Raw genomic sequence first — 25094 nt, forward strand, 5'->3', positions numbered from 1 at the left:
CAGCTGGAGTTCTGCCTCAGAGCTGGAAATGTCACCCGTGCAACAGGTCGAGAACAAACATAGAGGTGAAGATAGGGAATGAGAGAAGGTCTGTGATAGGTTGCAAAGCCCTAACCAGAGAGATGTTTGTGCAAGGCAAAATATAGCGGAAATAAGGGAGGCTTTACTGTTTCCACCAACACAAATACCTCCCAGATCTGGTTCCATATCTTGTGTTAAATGAGAAGAAAGCTTCTCGCTGAAGCTTCCACTTTTTCGCTGCACCTCCTTCCAAACATTGCAAACTCCCCCTGCACCTTCCATCTTGATATTTTTCTCTGTGAAATTTTGACATGAAACTGCACAACCAATGTGAATAAAGTTTCTGATGGGAAAAATATGTTCATGCCCTTGGGGAACTGAACCACATTGACACACACAGAGGAACAAACACAGACATATACACGGAGAGTGACAAAGGGCAAGGGATTATCTCTAAGGAGAGACAAACACCCAGAAATCAAGCCTGACACCAACCTGGTTCCGTTTTTGTTCCATTTCTCGCTGCAATTTTTGTGAATGTTTGCAGGCGAATAGACATTCGAGAACGCTAGAGGTTTTAGATGGTTTTATTCAACTTATTCGGACAATTAATTGTGCAGATACACTGTAAAATTCAGGAATGATAAGAAGCGTAATTGGCAGGATTCCAGCCTACCTGTGGAGGTCCCAATGCATTCAAAACATGCCGCCTTAAACACTCAGTCACGAATCCAAGCCCCAGATTTGTATTAATGATGTTTGTATAAAATCATAGACGGCTACATCTGACGGTCATTCAGCATGTCGACTCCCTGGAAGAGCAAGTCAACTACTGTAATTCCGCACCCAGCCTTTTCCCTCCAGAAATTCATATTTATATCGCCTCTCCTCGTTCTTCCCATCAAAATAAAACACCGCACACTCCGCTGGTGTCTGTCGACCTGTTGGTTTGAATGGGGCTGCTGCAGATCCCAAACGATACAGTACCTGACCCTTGGCAGTGGTGGGATTCGAATCCACGCCTGCGTAGAGACTGGAACCTTAATCCAGCGCCTTAGACCGCTCGGCCACACTACCACGTGACCTAGTGCTGCTCCTAATTCCCTTCACTGATATTATCATCGAAATAGAACAGAAGCAAAGGAGCAGAAATAGGTCATTGGGAAACTCGAACCAGCTCCGCCAGTTAATCAGATCATCCTGCACTTTGTAACATACAGAAATCATCTCCACTATTAACTTCATTATTTCAATGTTTCACTATTTCAATGTTTCAGATTATGTGTTTTATTCCCTGTGGTGACTGTGTGTGTTTGCTCAATGAAATGTTGGTAAAAGGTATCGACTGAGGAAAATGAGGAGATGATTGGTCAGAATAGACATTTGTTTTCAGAAAATTCGATCCGAAGTCAACTATTTTTAAAATTTGAATAATTGTAAAAGAATTCAGAGTCCAACCCTTCATCTCAATGAGTCAGGGAATCTTTGTTAATTTTCACACACTGAGCAAGGACACGGCAGCAGCTCCTGCGCCTCTTTCAATATTGTTTCTCTTAACTCAGAGTTTTCAAAAGGGAATTGGACAATGACTTGAAAGGGAAAAAAATTCAGGGTTATGGAAAGAGACAAATAAATTGAGATTAACTCGAAAGCTCTTTGTGGAAAACTGACATCGATACTATGGGCCTCTTGTACAGTTGTGCCTTTTGATGATGACATTATTGGATCAGTCTGTCTCCAGCATCCCCAAAGAGAGCAGCTGAATTCCATGTCTTCAAAATAAAGACTCAATGTGTTGCCGCATGATGACACCGCTTAACATTTTACTGAGACCCATTGAGCTTTTCTCCTGTCCCCTGTTTCTGCAGGGCAGTGGTTATCATGTTTATCTAATATGTGAAGAATTGCCTCGTTCGAAACTGGCCAGAACCATCATCAAAACTTGCAGATTGAAGTTTGTTAAAGACAGCAGGATGTGGTCATGTGTCCTGGTCACTGTTTATCTTTCGATCAAGATTATAAGATCTGCGCATTGTCAAGTCCCTGGCTTTGGGTGTTTGTTGAGCAGCGATTGGCTGCCGTACTCCCTGCATGAAAACAATGACTCTCCTTCAGAAAGTACTTCAATAAAACCAAAATACTGGAAATCTGAAATAAAAACATAAAATGCAGGTAGAACTCAGCAGGTCTGAGAGTGTCTGTGGAAAGCAAAACCTGCTGAGTTTCTCCAGTATTTTCTGTTTTTATTTCAAAAAGTGCTTAATTGGCTTGAAAGTGGTTTCAGACATCCGTTGGTCAGGAAAAGCGCTGTATAAATGCAAGTCTGTCTTTCCTTAACTATCTTTAAATCCCAATCCTCTGGTTACTGACCCCCGTCAGTGGAAAGAGTATCTCCCTCTCTGCAACATCCAGCCGCCCGTCCCCACTGCCCCCACCCACATTATTTCGAACAGCTCCATGAAATCTCCACTTAAACTTCTTTGCTCTGAAGAGAACAATCCCGGTCTCTATAATCTCTCCACAAAACTGAATTTCCTCATTCCTGGACACGATGCAAGGCAATTGAGATGAGATTTTGGAAAATATTGTCAGTTGGCAGGTGGGAAAATGGAGAAGGAACCAAAACAGAAAACCCAGTCTCCAGCTTTGTGAATCTTTAGAAACTCTTTGGGAACCGGAATTAGAGGAGAATGAAGGGTGAACTGTCTGACTGACCAGAGACAGTCAAGGCACCTTTCCCTTCTTTAAAACGCTGGAATATTGACTCTGATGTTATCAGTGAAATGAACTGATCTGAGACATTGACAGCGTTCTCGTTACTGCACATCAGGAATTCAAACCTAATTTCGGCTTCGGGACAATGAGAATATTTGGTAACAGTTAAGACATGCAAAGGATCGAAGGGAGACGGCACCAGTTGTAGGGGAGCTGGTTCCCGGTGACATGGATGTATCTGCAGTGGGTTGGATCAGACTGTTTCCATGTATCCACAATGAATGCCCCACCCTTTATTTTGGAAGAGTAAAAATGATAGAGAATTGTCATTCCAGTAGCAGCAATCTGAAGATTTAACTCACTGATACCCTGGGTAAAGTCTTCATCAGTCTCTGTGGCGCAATTGGTCAGCGCGTTCGGATGTTAACCGAAAGGTTGGTGGTTCGAGACCACTCAGAGGCGAAGCTTTTACTGTTTTCTCACCATCGGCATTATCACACAGTTCCGGGCTGTCATTGGCTACTTGCGCTGAAACGAAAGACCCCCAAAATGTTGCCAGTTCCACTGTTATTAAGTGAGCTCCCAGGTAAGTGCCTTTTTTCGAATATTAATTTCAAATATAATGAGAAAACAATTAGACATACCATGTACCGATATCTAGCACATTGGAATTTTATGAAATTTATTACATTGGATTGAAACAAACCCATCAATGATTCTCTCTTCCTCAGCTCCACAATGAGTAAGACAGGGAAAAGCAGAAAAGCAGCAATATTCCGGCCCTGCACTCTCCAATCACCCGCTGCCAGCAGAAAGCGGCGACTGCAGATTCCATCAGCGGGTTACTGCCCATCCCTGGAACGCAAGATACTCCAACCCGGGCCAAACTTCCCAAAACGCCGAGCACAGGCTCAGGAAAACAGAGGTAGATTATATCCCGGTCACTAAACCTCCGAGCAGCATTTACAGAATACCTGAGTTAGTGAGTCACAAATAAAAGTCACACAAACTTTCTAAATGTTTTCATTGTAAAATTCCTTCATTTTATTGATAAGTTAACTGTTGTGAATCTGAAAATGTGCACCATGGGATTTGTGTTACTGAGTGACGTTTTTCCATTGTTTGTCCGTCAGGTTTGTAATTCAAATTGTGTTGGATATTGAAGCGATCCTGATTTCAAAATGAGGTCACAAAACAGCTAAACATTATATCCAGAAACAAATCCTGAGGAAAATGGATCACAATGTTTGGAAGGAGGTGCAGCTGAGAAGCGGAAACTGTGAATGATGTAATTGATGAATGAATGAAAAGCATTGGCTTCTTGGTCAATCACCATAGCCGAGTGGTTAAATGGATGGTTCTAATTTCCTTTGGAGTCTCCGCAGGTAAATTCAAACCTTACCGAATGTTCTTCTTATTATTGCTGATTTCAACCAGGTGTCCACAGAACTCTCGGATCAATGGAAGAAAAAATATCTAAAAATTCTCCTGATTTTTGGACTCTAAGGGAATGAAGGGCGATCGGGATTGGGTGAGAAATTGGTGTTGAGGTTGGGGATCCGCCATGATCTTGTTAAGTGACGGAGGAGGCTTATGGGGCCTTATGATGTATTCCTGATTCTTTGCTCCTGTTCTATTTGAGTAGCAATACCAGCCAAGGTGATGGGCACTAATAGCTTGAGTTCGGTAGATTCGCTCTAGGTGGTTGAAGGTGTCACTCTTCACTGAGTGGTGAAAACGATGTTTTTAAAATCCACTGGGGTTTCCCGAGGAAAGTTCAAATCTTACCAACAGTGCTTCTTATTATTGTTGATTTCAACCAGGTGTCCACAGAACTCTCGGATCAATGGAAGAAAAAGCATCCAAAAATTCTCCTGATTTTTGGACTCTAAGGGAATGAAGGGCGATCGGGATCGGGTGAGAAATTGGTGTTGAGGTTGGGGATCCGCCATGATCTTATTAAGTGACGGAGGAGGCTTATGGGGCCTTATGACGTATTGTTGCTGCTTTGATTCTGTTCTGTTTCAGTAACAATGGGCAATAGCATCCTGAGCTCGGTAATTCAGCTGAGATGTTGTAGGTGCTGGTTTAAGGTTTCACTCTTTATTGAGGCGTGGTTTCTGGTCCCACTTCTGCTAAAATTGTGCTGTTGGTCGAAAAGGTGCCAGCTCGCAGTTAGAGCAGGTGTGTGCGGTGTTTCACTTTAACAGGAAGAACGAGGAGACACAATAAAAATATAAATGGCTGTGGGGAAAATGTGGGGTTGTCGAATTAGCTAAATTCCTCTTCCATATGCTGGCATGGACAGACTGGGCCGAATTTCCTCCTCCCTTGTTGTAACCATCTATAATTTTATACCAACAACACTAAACCCTCCATAGGACCAGTCATCGTGGCCGAGTGGTTCAGGTGATGGAGTCCAGACCCAGTTAAGGCGATGTGGAATAGCATCGTGAGCTTGGTAGCGCAGCTGTAGTGGTTGTTAATGGTTTAAGGTCTCATTTTTATTGAGGCGTGGTTTCAAATCCCAGTGCTGTTAAAATTGCCCTATTGGTCGAAAAGGTGCCAGCTCACAGTTAAAGCAGGTGTGTGCCGTGTTTCACTTTAACAGTAACACTAAGGAGAGACAATAAAAATATAAATGGCTGCGGAGAAAAGGCGGGATTGCTGAATTCCTCTTCCGTGAGATTGCACGGACACGATGGGCCGAATGTCCTTCTTCTCTGCTATGGCCGCCTACAACTTTATACCAACAAAATTACCCTCTGCAGAGGGGCAGTCAATGTAGCCGGGTGGTTAGGCGATGGAGTCCAAATCCATTGGCGTTTCCTGCTTCTCATTATTCCTGGTTTTATTCTGTGACTACAAAGTTAATTATCGGTTATATTGAATAAAATCCATCAAAACAAGTGGACGTTTTCCTACTTCTGTTCATTCACGAAACCTGCAGTGGAAATGGAGCAAAACTTGGTGTCATGCTTGCTTTCTGGCAGTTTGTCTCTCCTTAGAGACAAACCCTTGCCCTCTGTCAGTCTCGGTATTTATCCCTGTGCGTGTTCCTCTGTGTGTGTCAATGTGGTTCAGTTCCCGAGGAGGTGAACACATTTTTACCATCACAAACTGTATTCACATTAGTTGTGCAGCTTCAGATGAAAATGTTACAGAGAAAAATATCAGGATGAAAGATGCAAGAGGAGTTTGCAATGTTTGGAAGGAGGTGCAGCTAAGAAGTGGAAGATATGAATGATGTTATTGATGATTGAGAGGAATGTATTGCAACCTTGGGGCTTGTGTAGTTCGATTACATTCTACACTTTGAAATTCAGAACAAGCTGAGGCTCCAGGTGGAAAGCAACAGTTGTCTCCATGTATGTTGGGATATGAGATACACATGTTATGTGTGTCCGGCTAGTTCAACTGGTAGATCAAAGGCTCTAAATCGCAGGGTCGTGGGCTCGCCGCACGTTGAGTGCAGCTTCTTTCAAACAAATAACCACCAACCTCTGTTCCTTTGAAACTGGCACAAGACGGATTTTCACCACTCATTCAAAGCACTTCCATGTCACATCTCTTTCTCTCTCACCTCCAGCTCTCTCCGCCCTTCCAGGAGCTGTTTGACCACACACAGTCAGTTAGCGCAAACGTAATACACAACTTGATCGGTTTACAGATAACAGGCTAAAGAGAGACCAGGATCTTCCTGATTCTCCCAGGTACTGATTACAGGAATGTGCACAGTGCCGATTATCCACAGTCACACCCTCCTTCCAGTCTTGTCTACGTTGTTCAGCTTTGAAATTTCTCGTATTTTCGCACTGGATTTCATTGTGAAGAAAGCAGAGCTGTGATAAGCTTATATTGTTCAGCAGATATACTGCAAGAAGTTACATAACAGGCTGATGGTAACAGTGCTCTTTGGTCGCGGTGAGCTCCACTGAAGGATTGGCACCAATAATGTGTCGTTCAATTAGTCTTGTGATTGGTTGATCCATCAGGAGTGATATTTTTGTCAATGCAAACAGTAGGCACCAGAATGTTCCCTTCTCCCACCCATATTTTGCCTGGCACCACCATCCCTATGGCCAGTGCTTTGCAAACAGCCCTTCTCTTGTCCTTCTTTCACTCCGCTTCTATCTTTGTTCCCGGCCTGTTCTAAGTGTGATATTTCCAGCTCTGAGGCTAAACTTAAACTGATTCTGGTGGAGCTGCTAAATGTTTTCAATCAATAAGTAATTAATACTCATTTTGACAATTCCACAAGATCAATAAAACTGCATTCCCTGACCGGGAATCGAACCCGGGCCGCGGCGGTGAAAGCGCCGAATCCTGACCACTAGACCACCAGGGAAACTGGCAAATTTTCGTTTCCGTTTCATTTATTGACGCTGCTTTTATCCATGTTTCCATTTTAAATGCAATGAATTCTTCAGTCAATTACAACAACGGTTTCTGTGAGCTGGGACATGAAATTGACAGTGAGGTGAAATATCCCCACAAGCTGCTCATGTGTAACTGTCAATTCCCTAAACCCACCAACCTGATCACTGCGGCTGTTGTGAAACTGACAAGGGAACACACGGCAGACATTCATCACTGAAAGTAACTGACACACTTCTAAACACTTTCATGTCGCATCTGTTTCTGCTTCTGCCCCTGCCTCGCCTCCAGCTCCCTCTGCCCTTCCAGCTACCAGGTCAATTAGCTGTTTGATGCAGACACAGTCAGTTCATGAACCCAAGCTTTCCTTGGAAAGCAGGGACAGAGATTGTGGGACCCAAGGATTTTAGAAAGAAGGGGTTTGCAGATGACATGGTAAAGATAATCTGGGATCTCATCTTCCTGATTCTCCCAGACACTGATGACAGGAATGTGCAGAGTGCCGATTATCCAGAGTCGCAGGCTCCTTCCAGTCTTGTGCACGTAGTTGAGCTTTGAACCCACTCGCAAAAGTGGATTATAAAATGGCAGAATGAGTGTGAAAGAAGTGGTGTTGGGAAATATCAAATTATAGAAAGTTACAGCAAAGGAAGAGGCCATTCGGCCCTGTGTGCTGCTTTCAAAGAACTCCAAAGAAGAGTCACACGGAATTGAAACATTAATTCTTTTTCTCTCTCCAGAAATATTGCCAGACATGCTGAATTTTTCAAGAATTTTCTTTTTTAACTCAGATTTCCCGCATCCACAGTATTTTGCTTTTATCTCTGGGTTTCTAGCCCAGTGACAATGCCAATACGCCATCTCCTGAATGCTCTGATATGATATGGACATGTTTTCCCGAAGGAAGTGCTGTTAGTAGCGGACGAGTGTTGAGGGCGATGGTTCTGACATCCATCGGGGTTTCCCCAATGTTGGTTTGCTGACTGCGGTTCTTATTATTCCCGATGTTGACCAACAGAATTAGTTATCGGATAAATAGAATCAAACAAAAACTTCCGCGCTTTCTTATTTCCATTCATCTGCAAGGATTTGCGAAATCTGCAGACGGAAATGGAGTAAAACTGAGCGAGTTTGGTGACATCCTATCTTTCTGGATGTTTGTCTCTCCTTAGCCCTCTGTCACTGTCGATGTATTTGTCTGCGAGTGTCCCGCTGTGTGTGTCAATGTGGTTCAGTTCCTCGTTTTTAGCAATCCCCACTTTATTCACCTTACTTGTGTGGCTTCATATTAAAATCGTACAGAGAAAATAAAAACCGGTTTAAAAGGTTCAGGAGGAATTTTCTTTCTGTATTTCTGAGTGGAGACTGTTCAGTTACTAAGTGTCCGTATGTTACAAAGCGGAGGGCGATTGAAATTTTCACTGAGCAACATTTAAACAGACACCGAGTCCGTGTGGTCGAGTGGTTAAGGCAATGGACACATCGAGAGAATGAATTTGTAAATACAAACAGTCCAAACTGATACCCCTCGGACATTAAGAACTGTATTTCTTCTCGAAGCTGTTCCACGTGTGACATTTGCAGCTCTGATGTAAAACTTCAACTCTCACTCCACTGATTCGGGCGGAGCTGTTGTGCGTTTCCGTTTTCAATCAATAAGTAAATGAGGCCTGTTTTAACAGTTTGTACCAGATCAATAAACCTTCATTGCCTGGCCGGGAATCGAGTCCGGGCCACGGCGGTGAAAGGGCCGAATCCTTACCTCTAAATCACGAGGAAAGCTGTCTAGAACTCTTGCAACATGCTTTATCTGGGCCACATTTGCCATTGTTCAGACACTTTCACCAGAGGTGTTTTTAAGGGGTAGCTGCAGTGAAGGATTGGCACCAATATCGTGTCGTTCAACTGGTCTGGTTCCAAATCCTGCTCAGGAATTTAAGAAAAGCTTTGAGTTTGCTCAGTGTCTTGACTTCAAAAGCGAGGATGTAAGAAAGTACATTCCCCCAAGCGTGTAATAAAATGTCGGAATGACTGGGAAATTATGCTGGGAAACGTAAAATTATAGACAGTTACAGCAAAGAAAGAGGCCATTCGGCCTGGCGCGCTGCTTTCAAAGAGCAGTTGTGATTGGTTGGTCAGGAGTGATATTTGTGTCAGTGTAAACAGTCGGCAGTAAAATCTCTCACATCACCGTGGCAGACAGTCATCACTGAAAGCAACTGAACACTTCAAATTCTGCCGCTTTCATGTCGCATCTTTAACTTCCTGTTCTCCCTTTCAGGCATTTCCAGGTCTATCAAATATCATTCATGCAGAATGTTGTCCTGTTCCTCGTTCAACTAGGAGACTTACTGTGAGTGGTTATAGTATAGTTGGCTCCATAGCTCAGTGGTTTAGAGCACTGGTCTTGTAAACCAGGGGTCGTGAGTTCAATTCTCACTGGGGCCCGCGATTAACTTTTAGGAAATTTGGTAACAAGGTAACTTTTGAGCAGAGCACTGTAAATCCAAAATCAAAAAATACCTGGAAAAACTCAGCAGGTCCGACAGCATCTGCGGAGAGGAATATAGTTAATGTTTCAAGTCTGTATGGCTCTTCAACAAAACCTGTATCGGAAGGTCATGTCAGTGGGCAACAAGATGGCAGATGCAATATAAAGTAGGCAGGTGCGATTATGTTCACTTGGTTATAAAAATGAGAACAACAGAATGCTTTTAAAATGTGAGAAATCTGTAAGTGCTGATGTTCAAAGAAACTTGGCTGTGCTTGTACAAGCAAAGTAGAAAGTTAGCATGCAGGATCAGCATGTTGGCCTTTATTGCAAGGGGATTGGAGAGCAAGAATAAAGAAGTCTTGCTACAGGGTTTCGGTGAGACGGCATCTGGAATCCCGTGTGCTGTTTTCATCTCCACATTTATAAAAAAATAGACTTGCATTGGGGACGGTGCAGGGAAGGTTCACTAAATTGATCTCTGGAATGTGCTGGTTGTCCTAAAATGAATGGATTTTATTCTCTGGAGTTTAGAAGAATGAAAACTAATCTGATTGAAACCTGTAAAATTCTGAGAGGGCTTGACAGGGTAGACACAGGGATTGTTTCCGCTGGTCAGGGAGTCTAAAACACTGGGGCACAGTCTCAGGGTAAAGGGTCGATAATTTCGGGCTGAGATGAGGAGAAATTACTTCATCCAAAGGGTTGTGAATCTTTGAATTCTCTACCCAGAGGGTTGTGGATGTTCCATCATTGAATACATTTAAGGCCGGGATGGATAGATGTTTGGTCTCTCGGGGGACTAAGGGATATGGGGAACGGGCAGGATAATGGAGTTGAAGCCCAAGATCAGCCATGATCGAATTGAATGATGGGACGAGCTCGATGGGCCGTGTGATCTACTCCTGCTCCTATTTCTTGTGATCATATCTATAATAAAGACAGTAATTCATGCTATAATAAAAACAGAATGTAATATTGGAAGTTCTCAGCGGGTCTGACAACAAATATGAAGGGAGAAACAGAGTGAAGGTTTCGAGTCTAATTTGACACTTTTTCAAACCATAAATTGGCTGCTAGTTATGACATTTTGCACAACATCAAGACAGAATTGAACCCAGGCGGTGAAAGCACCGAGGCTGAACCACTAGAGAGTTAGTTTCCAACTGAAGGTTTAATGGTTTAAGAAATCCTAGGGTCAAGTAGACTCCCTCTCTTCCTGCTTCTACTCATATTACCGACATAATTCTGCTTTGTGTCCTTTGGCTACAAGGAAATGTTGTCCAAACTTTGCCAGCGCTGCTGTTATTCGGTAAATTCTCACACAACTATTGTGTGTCTCCAAATATTGCGTGCAGTTCTGGAATCCGCATCATAGGAAGGGTGTGATTGCACTGGAGAGAGTGCAGAGGAGATTTGCCAAGATGTCGCCTGGGCTGGAGAGTTTTAATTATGAGGAGAGATTAGATAGGCAGGGGTTATTTTCCTTGGAGCAGAGGAGATTGAGCGGGGACATGATTGAGGTGTATAAAATTATGAGGGGCATAGATAGAGTAGACAGGAAGGAACATTTCCCCTAGGTGGAGGGATCAATAACAAGGGGGCCTAGATTTAAGAAAAGGGGAAGGAGGTTTAGAGGGGATGTAAGTAAGAATTATTTCACCCAGAGGTTAGTGGAAATCTGGAACTCACTGCCTGAAAGGGTGGTAGAGGCAGAAACCCTCATAACATTCAAAAAGTATTTGAATGTGCACTTGCAATGCCATGGCATAGAAGGCTATGGGCCTAGTGCTGGAAAATGGGATTAGAACAGTTAGGTACTTGTTTGACGGTGCAGATTCGATGGGCTGAAGGTCCTCTTTCTGTGCTGTAGACCTTTATGACTCTATGACTAAATAGATTTATGAATATTCATTTCAAATAACGCGAGAAACTGAAAGAAACATGTGCATAACATCCAACCTATTACAAAGATTGGGTTCAAAGCAACGAATAGAAATTGACTGTCAAATTGCATATATAGAACTGGAACACACCATCACAACGAATGAATCCATTGTCTATTAAAATGTTGCTCAGTGAAAATTTCAATCATCCTCCGCTGTGTAACATACAGGCACTGAGTCAATAAGCAGTCTCCACTCAAATAAACACAAAGGGTCAATCTCCTCTTACAACTTTTCAACCTGTTGTTATTCTCTGTCCCATTTACCATGAAGATATAATACGAAAGTGAATAAGGTTTGCGATGGTAAAAAATGTGTTCACTCCTCGGTGAACTGAACCACATTGAGACACACAGACACATGCAGCGTGAGTAATAGTGGGCAAGGTTTTATCTCTAAGGAGAGAAAAAAACTCTCAGAACGCAAGTATGGCACAAATTAGTTCAGTTTTGTATCATTTCTGACTGCAAATTCCGTGAATGCTTCTGGGTCAACAGAAATGAAGCAACACGGAAGTGAAGCAGGAAAACCATACGGGAGCGTTTGGAAGGTGCTGATTCCATTTAACCAATATGTCATTCTGGAGGCAGCAAAACGAAGGAACAGCGAGAAGTCCAGTCAGCAGGACTCTAACCCACGTGGGGAGGCCCCAATGGATTTCAAATCCATCCCTTTAACCACTCAGACACGGCTGCAGGCCTTATACCAGCGTCATTGTTGTTCATGTAAAATCCTGGAATGGTTACAGCAGAGAATGAGAACATTCAGCCCCACCTATTCCCAGTCACCCTGCAATTCCTACAGCCTCCCTTGTTCTACCTACCAAGACGAACCACGTCATATGTCAAATACCCCGAGCCTATTCTAAGGGATTTGATGAAAGGTCTGAAAGACAAACCAACTGAAACTTTGGCAATGGTGGGATTAAAATCCATGACTTAATAGGAACTGGTGCTTAAATCCAATGCCTGAGACCACTCGCATACGCTACTGCTGGCAATATGATAGTAACCATCGCCTTGATTGGTAACGGTACTGAATTAGAATGTAACAAATAGCAACAGGAATACACCATTTTGTCTTTCGAGCCCCTCACTGTACCATAAAATCAGAGCCAAAAACAACATATAGAGACCATTCAGCCGGGTCAGAGGAACAGAGGCCATTCAGCCCTTTGACACTGCTCAAGCATTCAATAAGATCAAGGCTGATCTGGTTGTGGTCTCAACTCCACTTTTCTGTCTGTCTGTCCGTCCCCACCCCCACCCTCACCGCCCCCCATAACCCTTGACTCCCTTCTCTACCAGAAATCTGTCTAAATCAGCCTTGAATAAATTCAATGACCCAGCCTCCACTGCTTTCTGGAGGAAATTCCTCAGACTAACGACCCTCTGAAAAACAAAAAAAAAAAACTTCATCTGCGTCTGAAAAGGGAGACCTCTTACTCTTCTGGAATTAACTCACCTGGCCCCTCTCCCCTACCTTTTCCCTGGACATGTTTCAGTATTTGGTCCAATTCCCTTTTGAATTCCGCTGCTGAATCTGCCATGCCCACATTCTCTGTCTAACCCAGCCGCCGGATCCATCCCTCCCAGGTCGCCATGTGGAAATGCATGGTGACCCTGCAGTGAAGAACAGGTCCCAGACATACTCAGCTACTTGACAACAGAACAACATGAAGTGACTATTGTGGAAAATTGAATGAGACAACATTTTAAATCATCAAGATATTGACACACACACCTTAGCGAAACTGGCTTTCAAACAATCAGGATAGAATTAAACACACCAGTACCTATCAGAGGGAGTAAAATTAAAGTGAAGAGGGAAACAGAATCTAGATTTAGAAAATATCCACAAGGTGGATGAAGGTGAATAGTGAGCTAGAGAATGTTTAAAGTCCGTGCATGAACTTCTGTTTGAACCAGATGTATTTACCACATGTCAATAATTTAAAATTGTGTGAGATGACCTGCAGGTGGGGAGGATGAATCTCAGTCGATAGTTATCACATTTTGTGGATAAAGTTTTCACATTTACTCTTGGTGGCAGCTCAAGGGTTTGTGTTGCTGATTCTGATCATTCTAGTAGCTTTAGTATGTTATCCACAGTTTGTCATAAAGAAATTAGGAAAACAAGCTCGTAGCTTAGAAATAGTGAGGTTAGTCAGAAATCAGTTGTGAGAAATCAATAAGGATATTCCCTTCTCAAGGTGGGGAGATCTGTAAGAAATCACTGTCTAATAACCTTATAAAATCTTCAGAAGTGTATTGAATATTGTACGAATGGCTCCCCCTCTCCCTCTCTCTCTCGCTTAGGAACAAAGATTCCTGGCTTGACAAACACAGGACAACATATCCCAATGTTACCTCATAGGGATGGACTCAGGAGTTGTGGAATGGAATTTGTACTGGTGACTGAAGACAATGGTTTTGATCTTCCCAATTATTAAAAGGATCAAATTTCTGCTCATCCTGTACGGAATGTTGGATAAGCAGTTTGATAATTTAGTAACAGTGAAGGAATGGAGAGGGATGGTTGTGAGGTAGAGCTGGGTGTTGTCAGTGTACATGTGAAAACTAACATGGTGCTTTTGGATGATGTCACCTCGTGGCAGCATGGAGATGAGAAATAGGAGGTATCAAGGATAGATCCTTTTTTTAGGATGGATGATGACGGTGGATTTAACGGTGAGAGGGACAGTACCAGAAGAGAGGGGGGAAAAAAAACATGAACAATATCAGCCAACATGGAGAAGTTGAATGGTCAGCAGTTCAGTGGGAATCGGGTCACTGGAGCAGAAGGCGAGTCTCATGGACAAGATGAACACTGAAAGGTTATGAAGGGAAATAGGAAACTGGAGAAAGATCTGAGTTCAGATCTCGGACATGGGGGATCTTTAGAGACAGTTGACCTGGTGAACTAGTGGGAGGGAGGGAAGCAGCAGAGGCAGCTGATCGGATTGACTCAATCTTAGTGACAAAGAAGCTGCATGAGCTCCTCACACTTGCTGTTGGAGGTGAGAACAGAACAGGCATGGGAGAGAGAGAGAGCACTTCAAAAGGAACTAACTTCTGTAGAGAAATGAAAAAGACTCGACACACTGTGTGTTTGACACAAAGCTAATTTATTTGAATTTTATCCAGAATTATAACCCCTATAACTGGGTTGGAGTTTATTAACATCAGCAGAAACAGACCCCATAGAACATGGTTCAGTCCCAAATGTGATTAACAGCAAAATCCAATCACTGTAGTTACTTGTCAACTTGAGTTAATGTTTCGAGTCCATGTGACTCTTCTGAAGAAGAGTCTATGTGGACTCAAAACGTAAACTTTGTTTCTCTGTTCACAGATGCTGCCAGACCTGCTGAGTCTTTCTACACTTTGTTTTATTTCAGATTTCCAGCATCTGCAGTATTTTATCTTTATACTTGTGAACTGGTTGTTATCTCTGCAGTGTGGATGAACAACCAAATGACTTGCCACACTCGGAGCATGAGAACAGCCTCTCCCCAGTGTAAATTCACTGGTGTACAGTGAGGTCAGAGGATTGCAGGAACCCAGGCCCATTATGAGAGCACCTCAAAGGTCTTTCGTCAGTCTGAACATGTTAATGAGGCATCAGTTGCCTGGAACATTTCTAGCACTTCCCGCAGTCCGGGCATTTAAAAGGTCTCATCAGTGTGAACTCACTAGTGTGTCTGCAGATGGGATAACTGAGTGAATCCCTTTCCACAGTTGGAGCAGTTGAATGGTCTCTCGTCAGTGTGAACATGTTGATGGGAACCAATGAACATTCTCCACTCTCACAATCCGCCGCTTCCGGCTTCCCTCCGGCACCAACCTCAAGCAAAGAGAGCAGGAGACTCTGAGCATGCGCCATCCACCCGGACAACCCGCGGCAGATAGAGCGGTTTCCGAGGCGCATGGGGATTGTGGGTAATCAGGCCGCCATTAGACACGGCGTCTCAGTTAATCTTTGTCTTAATCTGAGAAAGCAAGGGGAAGGTTCTGTTCGCATCGGGATGGAAAATAAGAAAGATCAAGTTCCAACTCCTGCCATTCAGACTAGAGATGATAAGGGACGAAAAGGAGGATTTACACATGGGGGCAAAGGGCATAGCCGAGAGTCGAAATGAATACTTTGCAACTGCCTTTAGCAAGGAAGAAAATGCTACCCAGAACATGGTGAAAGAGGAGGTGATTCAGATTCAGAAAGGTTTAAAATTGAATTAGAGGAGATATTAGATAGGTTATCTATATTTAAAGTTGTGAAACAAAAACAGAACATTCTGGAAAAACTCAGCAGGTCTTACAGCATCTGTGGAATGAAAAAAAAAATAATGTTTCGAGTCCGTATGACTTACTGTTTTGTTCTCCCTCCACAGATGCTGTTAGACCTACTGAGTTTTTCCAGCATTTTCTGCTTTTGTTTCAGAATTCCAGCATCCATAGTATTTTCCTTTTACTTTAAAGTTGTGAAATCACCTGAGCCAAATGAGATGCACCCAAGGATCCTGGGAGAAATAAGAGTGAAAGTCACAGAGGCGCTGGCCATAATATTTAATTCTGCCTCAGACTCAGGTGCCAAAGGGCTCAAAAATTGCAAAAGTTACACCCTTGTTCCAGAATAGGTGTAACGATAAGCCCAGCAACTGCAGGCCAATTAGTTTAACTTCAGTGGTGAGAAACTTCTAGAAACTATAATTTGAACGAAGTTAACAGCCACTGGAAAAATGCAGGTTAATTAAGGAAAAACAACATGGACTTCTTAAGAGAAAATCATGTTTTATTAGCTTCCTGAAGATTTTTGAAGAGGTAACAGAGAGGGTTGATGAGGGCAATGCTGTTGATATAGTGTACATGGACTTTCAAAAGGCATTTGGTACAGGTCTGTACAACAGACTTTTAAGCAAAGTTATAGCTCATGGAATAAATGGGACAGTAGCCACATGGATACAGAATTGGCTCAGTGGAAAGAAACAGAAAGTAGTTAATGGATGTTTTTCAGGCTGGTGGAAGGTTTGTAATGGTGTTCGCCAAGGGTCAGTTTGGGACTCGGGCTTTTCCAGATATATATTAATGACCTAGATCTTGATGTAAAGGGAAAAATTTCAAAGTTTGCAGAAGATACAAAAGGGGTTGAAGGAGAAAGGGACCTGGGTGTATATGTCCATAAGTCATTGAATGTGGCAGGAGAGTGATTGAGAGAGTGATTAATAAAATATACAGTACCCTGGGTTTTATTAATAGGGACATAGTGTAGAAGAGCAAGGAGGTCATGTATAAGTCACTCGCTTGGCCTCAGGTGGTTTATTGCATCCATTTCTGGGCACCACACTTCAGGAAGGATGTGAAGGCATTGGAGAGGGTGCAGAAAAGATTCACAAGCTTGATTCCAGGGAGGAAGGACAGCTCTTAAGAAGATACGTTGGAGAAATTAGGACTGTTTTCATTAGAGAAAAGAAGGCTGAGAGGATATTTGGCAGAGTTATTCAAAATCAGGTGGGGGCTGCACAGAGTAGATAAGGAGAAACTGTTCCCACTCATCAAAGGATTGAGAACAGGAGGGCATAGTTTTAAAGTGATCAGTAAAAGAATCAATAATGATATGAGAAAAATCTTTTCACGCAGTATCTGGTTAGGGTCTGGAATGCTTTGTGTGGGAGTGTGGTGGAGGCAGGTCCAATTGAAGCATTCAGGCAGGAATTAGGCTGTTATCTGAAAGGGAAGAATATGTAGGTTTATGGGGAAAAGGCAGAAGAATAGGACTGGTTGAGTTGCTCATTCAGAGAGCCAGTGCATATACGATGGGCCAAATGGCCTCCTTCAGCCCCAAACCAAATCTATAATGTGGTAGAAATTATTGGTTTATTCTGACAGTCAATTTCTATCAATATGTTTGTAACAGAGCAACATCCCATTGTTCTCCCAGCTTTACATTCTAACAGGAAGCTCCAGGTGTTTGTAGCGCTGGGATCTTGTGGCAGAGTCAATAACATTGCCCACACCACAAGATCACACATCAATCTTGTGGAAAGGGTCTGATACATCGAGAGTGATATGGTCTGCAAAATACAATCTGTGTGAGTCATTAGAATATGATTGTGTAATAGTTCAATGAGATGTGACGAGTCACTTAGTCCATATAAGTGTAACATAGATACACACAGCTTGTGTCATAGTTCAGTGAGATCCGATTAATTAATGAGTGAGCCTGTATGAGGGTGATATTCTGCTAATATAGGCAATGCAAATTAAGAATGACAAGGTCCATCTCCTACCATTTGCATCCTGCAATAATGGGCCTGCTGGCATATTCTTGGTAATGAATCTGTTTCAATAAGTCTGTCACAAACTAACACCCTGTTGTTCTGCTGTGCTTTATATTTTAATGGGCATTAGCAGACATTTTTATTGCTATGAGCTTGGGTAGTGGCTATGTCTTCACTCTTCTCTGTTGATCTGATCAAGAAGGGCTGCTGCAGAAAGAAGGACTTGGTCTGTCAGACGCGGTCACTGTGAAAGTGATAATGAAACATCTGTGTGTCAAAGTTCAGTGACACCTGATCACTTAGCGAGTGTGAGTCTATGAAAATGTAACTCAAATAATCTCAGCTCCTGTAGGTGATTCTCTGGCTACAATGACGTAGATAAGAAAGGAATCAGGAGCATGTAGTCCCACCCACCTGGACGTCAGTGGAGAGGAATTGGAAGAGGATGGTTCAGTCAATGGTGTCAAAGACCACAGACAGGCCAAGAGGGAGAATGAGGGAGAATTTACCTTTGTCACATTCACAGAGGATGTAATTTTTGACTTTGATGAGAGCTGTTTCAATATTGGGGCAGGGGCAATATTCTTATCGGAGGGATTGAATTATGGAGTTTCATAAAAGATTGGCATGGATTTTGGAGGTGACCAGGACTTTGGAGAGAAAAGGGTGCAGAGAAATGGGGAGATAGTTTGCAAGGGCATTGGGGTCAAGGATTGGTTTTATTGAGGAGGGAGTGATGATGGCAGATTTGAAAGAGAGGGTGAGCGCTTCAAAGAACTAACTTGTGTTCGAGATATTAAAAAGACTCAACGCACTGTGTGTTTAACAGAAAACTGATTTATTTGATTTTTATACAGAATATTAACCAGAATGACAGGGCTGGGGTTTATTAACATCAGCAGAAACAGACCCCAATGAACATGTCCTGGATGCGATTAACAGCAAAATCCAATCACTGCAGTTACTTATGAAATCACTGGTGTTTCACCCGGTTAGCTGACCGAGTGTTGGAAGGGATTCACTCAGAGCAGGTGAACAGTCTCTCCCCAGTGTGAACTCGCTGGTGCGTCAGCAGGTGGGATGACTGAGTGAATCCTTTCCCACACTTGGAGCATCTGAATGGCCTCTCCCCAGTGTGAACTCACTAGTGTACAGCGAGTTGAGAGGATCACCTAAACCCAGTTTAGAACCTAAGCGGTCTCTCATCAGTGTAAACCAATTGATGGGACACCAGTTCCCCAGAACTTTTAAAGCACTTCTTGCAGTCTGGACATTTAAAAGGCCTCTCATCAGTGTGAATTTATTGATGTGCCTTTAGGTGGGATGATTGTGTAAATCTCTTCCCACACTCGGAGCAGCTGAACAACTTCTCCCCAGTGTGAACTCGCTGGTGTTTCACCAGGTTGTTTGAATGGGCGAATCTTTTCCCACACTCCGCACAGCTGAATGACCTCCCCTCAGTGTGAGTTTGTTCATGTCTCAGCAGGGTGGATAACTGAGTGAATCCCTTCCCACACTCTGTACAGGCGAACAGTCTCTCCCCAGTGTGAATTTACTGGTGCCTCAGCAGGGTGGATAACTGAGTGAATCCCTTCCCACATACAGATGAATGGCCTCTCCCAGTGTGGACTCGCTGGTGTATGGTGAGTTCAGATAAACGCCTGAACCCAGTCACACAGTGAGAGCAACTGAACAGTCTCTCGTCAGTGTGAAGACGCTGGTGCGCCAACAGGTTGGATGAGTCATTGAATCCCCTCTCACACTCGGAGCAGGTGAACGGCTTTTCCCCAGTGTGGACACACTGGTGTATCACTAGGCTGGATGACTGAGTGAATCCTTTCCCACAAATGGAGCAAGTGAACGGTCTCTCCCCCTTGTGAACTCTCTGGTGCCTCAGCAGGTTGGATGAATTAATGAATCCCTTCCCACACTCTGGGCAGGTGAACAGCCTCTCCCCAGTATGTCTGTCTCGATGAGTTTCCAGCTGACCTGCATAAGTGAATCCTTTCCTACAATCTGCACGTTTCCACAGCTTCTCCCTGTTGTGACTGTATTTATGTTCTGACAGGCCAGATGATCGGCTGAAGCCACGTCCACACACAGAACACGTGTACGGTTTCTCCCCATTGTGAACGGTGCTTTTTCCTTCTATGTTCAAAATCCGATGATATTCAGGTTACCACAAATTTGGCAAGTCCATCAGACCCTGATGTGATGTTTTATTTCACTTCCCCAAATTAAAATCCTCCCCTTCAAATACTCTGTGAAATTGATATAAAACAGAAAAAAGGGAGTGAGAGAGAACCCACAAAAACACAAAGGCAGGTTGTGAAATTGAGCTGAATGAATCTGGGAATTTGTGGGGCCGGCACGAGGGAAAAGTGACCATGAAAACTGCTGGATTGTCATAAAAACCCAACTGGTTCACTAATGTCCTTCAGGGAAGGGAACCTGCCACTTGGTCTGGGCCTACACAAGACTCTGGACTCCATCGGAGCAAATAGAGAGAGAGGTGGGAGAGGCACTGGATAAAACAGAGGGATAAACTCTAAATCTCTATCCCTAGAAGGACCAGGGTAACAGGTATATGTGAACACCATCACCTCCAAGTTCCCCTCCAAGTCACACACCGTCCTGACTTGTCTGACATCCAGTATTGGATTTACAGGAATTTCCTCCATTTAAATATTGAGAAGACTAAAGCCATTGTCTTCAGTCCTCGCTACAAACTCCACTCCATAGTCACTGGCTCCATCCCTCTACCTTGCTGGGAGTTGGAGCGGAACGGATCTGTGGGAGATACTCGGGAGAAGAGAAGCCCCTATAAATACAGGTCGAGGATTCGAATGAGGCCTACCTTGCTGGGAGTCAGAGCGGAGCGGACCTGCAGGAGACAGTGGGGAGCTGAGGAGCCCCTATAAATACAGACCGGGGATTTGAGTGAGGAACGTCTATAAATACAGACCGGGGATTTGAGTGAGGAACGTTTATAAATACAGACCGGGGATTTGAGTTAGGAACGTCTATAAATAGAAGGGGGATTTGAGTGAGGAACGTCTATAAACACAGACCGGGGATTTGAGTGAGGAATGTTTATAAATACAGTCCGGGGATTTGAGTGAGGAACGTCTATAAATACAGACGGGGGATTTGAGTGAGGAGTGTCTATAAATAGAGACTGGGGATTTGAGTGAGGAACGTCTATAAATACAGACGGGGGATTTGAGTGAGGAACGTCTATAAATACAGACCGGGGATTTGAGTGAGGAGTGTCTATAAATACAGACGGGGGATTTGAGTGAGGAGTGTCCACAAATACAGACCGAGGATTTGAGTGAGGAATGTTTATAAATACAGACGGGGATTTGACTGAGGAGCGCCTATAAATACAGAGTGAGGATTTGAGTGAGGAACGTCTATAAACACAGACGGGGTATTTGAGTGAGGAACGTCTATAAATACAGATGGTGGATTTGAGTGAGGAACGTCAATAAATACAGACGGGGTATTTGAGTGAGGAACGTCTATAAATACAGATGGTGGATTTGAGTGAGGAACGTCAATAAATACAGACAGGGTATTTGAGTGAGGAACGTCTATAAATACAGACCGGGGATTTGAGTGAGGAACGTCTATAAATACAGACGGGGGATTTGAGTGAGGAACGTCTATAAATACAGACGGGGGATTTGAGTGAGGAACGTCTATAAATACAGACAGGGATTTGAGTGAGGAGCGTCTATAAATACAGACGGGGGATTTGAGTGAGGAACGTCTATAAATACAGATGGGGTATTTGAGTGAGGAATGGGCTGTTTCACTGTTGCAGCTGCTGTGAGGCAGCAGGAGTGGGGGGGAAAGAGGCAACTGTGATGTCACAGGAAGCTGGTGCGTTGATTGGTCAGTAAGTGATCAGTCTAACGGACAGTGTATGAGAAACCAGCTTAGGACAGGAAAATTCAGGTAGATCTATAAATAAAAATAACTTTACAATAATAAACCAAAATTTGAAAACTTTAAAATTCAAATAAAACAACAAAGATTTTAAACAAGCAATAAAATAGAGTTACTTAAATAAACAACTAATACACATCCCTTGTAGTTAAGAAGCATATGATCTTTAGTTGTCAGTGGTACTAGCATTCAGTAAACACAGTAAATTGTTGCATACATGGGAAGAAAGTAATTAAAGTAAATTAACTAAATAACATAAGTTAGAATGGTAGGACAGGGGTTGTGTTGCAGCTGTGAGATGTGGGAGCTTTTGGATGCCAAGGCGATCCATGACAAACACGTCTGCAGGAAGTGTCAGCAGCTTGAGGAATTCCGGATCAGGATTATTGATCTGGAAACCGAAATGCAGACACTGTACAACATAAGGGATGGGGAGAAACACCTGGATACTTTGTTCCAGAAGACAGTCACACCTTTTAGAAGAGGGTCATCTGTTTGATCAGCAGTGAGGGACAGGAGGATGTGACTGTCAGTGAGGCAGGTAATGGGACGGAGCAGGCAGTAGTGGAGGAGCCTCAGACTTTGCAAGTGTCAAACAGGTTTGAGGTGCTCACAACCTGTGTGGATGAAAGTGAAATGTGCAAGGTGGATGAGCTGGCTGGCCATGACACTGTGGTACAGGAAGCCATTCATGCAGGGGGAGCAAAAAGGAATGTAGTGGTAGTAAGGGATAGTATAGTGAGGGCATTGGCACTGTTTTCTGCAGCAAAAAGTGAGAGTCCAGACGGTTGTGTTGCCTGCCCAGTGCCAGGGTTTGGGACATCTGCTCAGGGCTGGAGAGGGACTTGCAATGGGAGGGGGCGAATCCAGTTGTCGTGGTCCATGTAAGTACCAATGACAAAGGTAGAACTAGGAAAGAGGTTCTGTAAAGTAAGTATGAGGAGCTAGGCACCAAATTATGTAGCAGAAACTCAAAGGTAATAATCTCTGGATTATTACCTGAGCCACGTGCAAATTGGCATCGGGCAAATAAGATTAGTGAGACCAATGCGTGGCTCAAAGATTGGTGTGGGAGAAGTGGGTTCCGGTTTGTGGGGCACTGGTATCAGTGCTGGGGACAGTGGGGGCTGTACCGTTGGGACGGTTTACACCTGAACCGTGCTGGGATGAGTGTCCTCGCAAATCGCATAGCTCAGGAAGTAGAGAGGGCTTTAAACTAAACAAGAGTGGTGAGGGATCAAGCTTGAGTAGAGGTAGCAATTCAAGGTGTAGAGTCAAGAGAGGAGAGCACAATAGTAATATGAGAAATGAGGTCAGGGAATGTCAGGAAAGGACTGAGAGAAAAAACCTAAGTATAAATCAACAGTCAAGACTAGATGTTACAACGGTAACAAAAAGACAAGACTGAAGGCTCTCTATCTGAATGCACGTAGCATTCAAAACAAAGTAAATGAATTGATGACCCACACAGAAGTAAATAAATATGATCTGATAGTAATTATGGAGATGTGGCTGCAGGACAACTAAGATTGGGTCCTTAATATTAAACATGACATTCAAGGAGAATAGGAAGCTAGGTAAAGGTGGCGGGGTTGCATTGTTAATCAAAGAGGGCATTGGTGCAATAGTTAGAGATGAGCTTGGATCAGGAGATTGATCTTGGATCAGGAGATCAGGATGTAGAATCAGTTTGGGTGCAGATGAGGAATAGTAGGCAAAAAACAGTCATTAGTGGGAGTGGTTGACGGGCCCCTAACAGCAGCCATAGTGTAGGGCAAAGTATTCAAGAGAAAATATTGTGTGCTTGTGATAAAGGGACGGCAATAATCATGGGTGATTTTAATCTACACATTAACTGGAAAAATCAGATTGGCACTAATAGCCTGGATGAGGAGTTCTTAGAATGCTTTTAAGATAGTTTCTTAGAGCAGCATGTTTAAGAGCCAATAAGAGAGCAGGTTATATTTGACTTGGTATTGTGTAATGTAACAGGATTAATTAATGACCTCAGAGTAAGGGCACTACTAGGTAGCAGCGAGCACAATATGGTTGAATTTTACATCCAGTTTGAAAGGGAGAAGAGTGGGTCAAAGACTAGTATCTTAAACTTAAATAAGGGCAATTATGTGGGGATGAAAGCTGAGCTAGCTGAAGTGAACTGGGAAACGAGGCTGGAGGGTAGATCAATCGAGAAGCAGTGGCAGACATTTAAGGGGATATTTCAAAGTATTCAGAATGAGTACATCCCGACCATAAAGAAAAATTATAAGGGGAGGACCCACCATCTGTGGTTAACTAAAGAAGTTAAAGAAAGCATCAGCTTAAGGAAAAAGCATACAACTCTACAAAGATGAGCAGCAGGACAGATGATTGGACAGAATATAAAGAACAGTCGAAAATGGCTAAAAGGTTAATCAGGAGAAAGAAATTAGAGTGTGAGAGGAAGTTTGCTAGAAATGTAAAAATGGATAGCAAGAGTTTCTACAGGTGCTTAAAAAGGAAAAGAGTAAGCAAAGTGAGTGTTGGTCCTCTAGAGGGTGACAGTGGGGAGTTAATAGTAGATAAGGAAATGGTGGAAGAAATGAATAATATTTTGCTTCTGTGTTCAATATAGAGGATACAAAAAACATTCCAGTAAAAGCTGCAAATCAGAAGGTGACAGGAGAAAGGAACTTGGTGAAATTGAAATCACTGGGGAAATGGTACTGACCAAATTGAAGGAGCTGCCGATGTCAAGTCTCTGGGAGCCAATGAACTACATCCTAGGGTCTTAAAAGAGGCGGCTAATGCGGTAGTCGGTGTGCTGGTGTTAATTTTCCAAAATTCACTCGATTCTGGAAAGGTTCCGTCAGATTGGAAAGCAGCAAATATAACCCCTCTATTCAAGAAGGGAGGGAGGCAGAAAACAGGAAACTATAAGCCAGTTAGCTTGACGTCTGTTGTGGGGAAGTTATCAGAATCAATCATTAAGGAGGTTATAGCTGGGCACTTAGAAGAGCTCAAGGCAATTGGGAAGAGTCAGTATGGTTTTGTGAAAGGAAAATCATGTTTAACCATTTGATCGGAGTTTGTTTGAAGGAGTAACATGCGCAATGGATAAAGTGGAGCCTGTAGACGTACTGGACTTGGATTTCCAGAAGACGTTTGATAAGGTGCCACATCAAAGATTATTACGGAAAATAAAAGCGCATGGTGTAGGGGGTAACTTATTAGCATGGATAGGAGATTCGCTGGCTGGCAGAAAGCAGGGAGTATGTGTAAATGGGTCTTTTTCTGATTGGCAGGATGTGATGAATGGAGTCCCACAGGGGTC

At 43.2% G+C, this 25094-nt stretch overlaps 4 non-coding genes across 4 annotated transcripts; 2 read left to right on the forward strand and 2 right to left on the reverse strand.

Annotated features, from left to right (window-relative positions):
* Positions 1-1016: 1016 nt before the first annotated feature.
* On the reverse strand, positions 1017-1098 carry trnal-aag (transfer RNA leucine (anticodon AAG)). The gene has a single exon. It is a non-coding gene; the product is annotated as a tRNA-Leu (tRNA).
* A 2026-nt stretch (positions 1099-3124) lies between these two features.
* Positions 3125-3198, forward strand: trnan-guu (transfer RNA asparagine (anticodon GUU)). The gene has a single exon. It is a non-coding gene; the product is annotated as a tRNA-Asn (tRNA).
* A 3814-nt stretch (positions 3199-7012) lies between these two features.
* On the reverse strand, positions 7013-7084 carry trnae-uuc (transfer RNA glutamic acid (anticodon UUC)). Its single transcript has one exon. It is a non-coding gene; the product is annotated as a tRNA-Glu (tRNA).
* Positions 7085-9487: 2403 nt separating this feature from the next.
* trnat-ugu (transfer RNA threonine (anticodon UGU)) lies at positions 9488-9561 on the forward strand. Its single transcript has one exon. It is a non-coding gene; the product is annotated as a tRNA-Thr (tRNA).
* The last annotated feature ends 15533 nt before the right edge of the window (positions 9562-25094 follow it).

The sequence above is a fragment of the Cetorhinus maximus genome, chromosome 23, assembly GCF_964194155.1.
Source record: "Cetorhinus maximus chromosome 23, sCetMax3.hap1.1, whole genome shotgun sequence".
NCBI classification, from domain to species: domain Eukaryota; kingdom Metazoa; phylum Chordata; class Chondrichthyes; order Lamniformes; family Cetorhinidae; genus Cetorhinus; species Cetorhinus maximus.